This window comes from Myotis davidii, unplaced genomic scaffold (assembly GCF_000327345.1).
Source record: "Myotis davidii unplaced genomic scaffold, ASM32734v1 scaffold1187, whole genome shotgun sequence".
NCBI lineage: Eukaryota > Metazoa > Chordata > Mammalia > Chiroptera > Vespertilionidae > Myotis > Myotis davidii.
Window position 1 is genome coordinate 1,610,508 of NW_006299714.1, and position 2,747 is coordinate 1,613,254.

The 2,747-nt window shown below is 36.4% G+C and overlaps 1 long non-coding RNA gene across 2 annotated transcripts in view; it reads right to left on the reverse strand.

The window, feature by feature from the left end:
- LOC102753186 overlaps window positions 1-2,747 on the reverse strand; it is a 302,451-nt gene that overhangs the window by 221,251 nt on the left and 78,453 nt on the right. The gene's annotated exons all lie outside the window — the stretch shown is intronic.

The following is a 2,747-nucleotide window of genomic DNA, read 5'->3' on the forward strand; positions in this document are numbered from 1 at the left end:
GATGGGAGGAAGGGAGGAAGGGAGGAAGGGAGGAAGGGAGGAAGGGAGGAAGGGAGGAAGGAAGGAAGGAAGGAAGGAAGGAAGGAAGGAAGGAAGGAAGGGGTGGGGTGAAAAAAACAAAGGTAGATATACCTCTCATTCTAATAAAAGGGAAAAATACCTGATCTTCAGAAGAGATGAATTTTCTTTTTTGACATCAATTTTTGGAGAATTTAGTCATAAGAATAAATATCATAAAAACAAATCATGGGAAATATCTTCAATAGCAATTCTTCAGAGGATGCATTTTCATGGCCACTTTTCATATAAATTCACTATTTTTAAAAAATATGATATTATAAATGGAAAAGTCCAGAAATAAAAACATATATTAAATTGGACTTCTTTAAAAATATTTCTAGTACAGATATGTTTCAATGCCACAGACAGTCCCTGACTTACAATGGTTTGATTTAACGATTTTTCAATTTTATGATAGTGCAAAAGCAATATACATTCAGTAGATAACGTACTTCAAATTTTTAATTTTTATCTAGAATTGTATGTTAAGATACCATATCATGATGCTGGGCAGCTGCAGTGAGCCTCAGCTCCTAGTTAGCCATGAGATTATGAGAATAAACAGCTGATAGTGTTAGATGATTTTGCTCAACTATGGGCTAATGTAAGTGTTCTTAGCATGGTTAAGGTAGGCTATGCTATACTATGATGTTCCATTGGTGTATTAATTGCATTTTCAACTTATGATATTTCCAACCCATGATTGGTTTATAAGGCTCTAACCCCATTTAAGTCAAGGAGTATCTATACAATGTTGTGCTTAGCATATGGAAAATCAAGATGACAGCCCTCAGACAGTCTGTTTGTGAGAGAACCGGATGCATCAAATTTACAGTCTGATAGTGACTGAGGAAGGCATCTAAGAGTAGCAAGGCATATTTGTCTTCAGGAGCCAGCAAAAACACACAATGAAGCCCTAAAACCATCAGGATCAACACTAAGGCAAACCCATCCCCCGATAGGACTTTTCTCCTGAAATCTGCAGGGCGCTCCTTTTGGACATTTCCCTCCTCCTTCACCCCCCCCCCTTTAAATTTATTTTGTACTTAATTTTATCTACATAAGAATGTTGGTGGGGGTTGGAGGGTGGTCATGCAGTGAAATTCTGCCCCAGAGCCACACCCTTATGGAGATGATACTGAGCCCTTTAAAGCTTAAACCAGTGGATTCCCCAGGATTCACTGTAATATACTTTGTGAAATTTCACTCTGGCTTTTAGAGGCAATTTATCAATACCAGACTATTCTATAGGTTCCTACAGACTTATAGAGGGGAAACAGCTCAGTTGGGGGTACTCTCAACCTGAGAGTGTTCTGGCACAGCTGATTACAAAGTACTTAAGTGGAAACAGTGTTAAGGAAAGCAGTATTTAGTTGGTCAAAAGATATAGTAACTACTTTTATTATCCTGATTAAGTCATATTACCCCTTTGGACTCAATCTCCTCAACATTAAAATAAAAGGCTTGAATTATATCATCTGTAAACCCTAGCTGTATTATGACATGATTATTTATAAATTACGGATATGAGCATGGTGTGTGTGTCAGTGGTGGTGGATGGGGGTATGTTGTGTGTGATCATGTTACTCCACTATTTAATATCCTTCAGTGTCTCTTGGGGTAAAAATCCAAACTCTTTACACTTGGCCTATAAAACTCTTCATGATCAGAATGTGGTTTATGTCTCCATCGCATCTCCTGCCATTTATCTTTTATATACATACTATATGTATACCACATATGCATTCTATATATACCATATATACACATACATATGCAATATATGCACATTATATATGTATACGTATACTATGTATATAATATATACTATGTCCTTTTTATGTATATAATAAATGTCCAGTAAGCCCAAACAATGATGTCTCTTGCCTGCAGCCTCTCACACATACTATTTCTTTGTCTAAAATTTATGAAACAGTAAAAAAAATTGAGACAGTAAACGTATTTTATGAGACAGTATTATTGCTCCCATTTTAAAGATGAACAGAGGTCCCAAAAAGTGATTTACCCCAAATTATTTCCTCCTGAAAGGCCCTCCTGATCTGATCTCTCAAATCTCCAATAGCTGCCCATCCTATAGACTCCCTTAGCATTAATAATAGCAATTAACACACTAGATTATGACACTCAATGTTCTATCAATGAGTCTTGCTTACTATTACATTTTCAATGTCTGGCATAGTACTTAACAAATACTTATTGAATGAATGAATGAACTAATAAATTCAGAGTGAATTAGGCCTAATGAGGCATTAATGTGTCTCATTCTCTACTCTTTTGCCTATCTTCCCTTTGCTCTGCTGTTCCTAGTTACTTGGTGGATGCAGCCATACTTCAGAGGTATTGCAGGTTGGGTTACAGACCAATAATACAGCGAGTCTTAATCTTTTTGCTGGTGGAATATCTTGCCTTCAATTTGTAAAATACACAGTATCTGTGAAATGCAATAAAGCAAGGCACAATAAATTGAGGTATGTCTATACTACTCATCAGTTTTTGCTACTCAGCTGTTCAATGGAAGGCAGGGCACTATCTCTAATTATGGAAGCCCAAACGCTTGTAAAAATGTTATTTCAACCATGGCTGAACACTGGTTGCCATTGTAGATATAGGATATGGAGCTGTTCCTGGTTATGTTGCTTTGTGAATAATAATTATCTATGTACCAT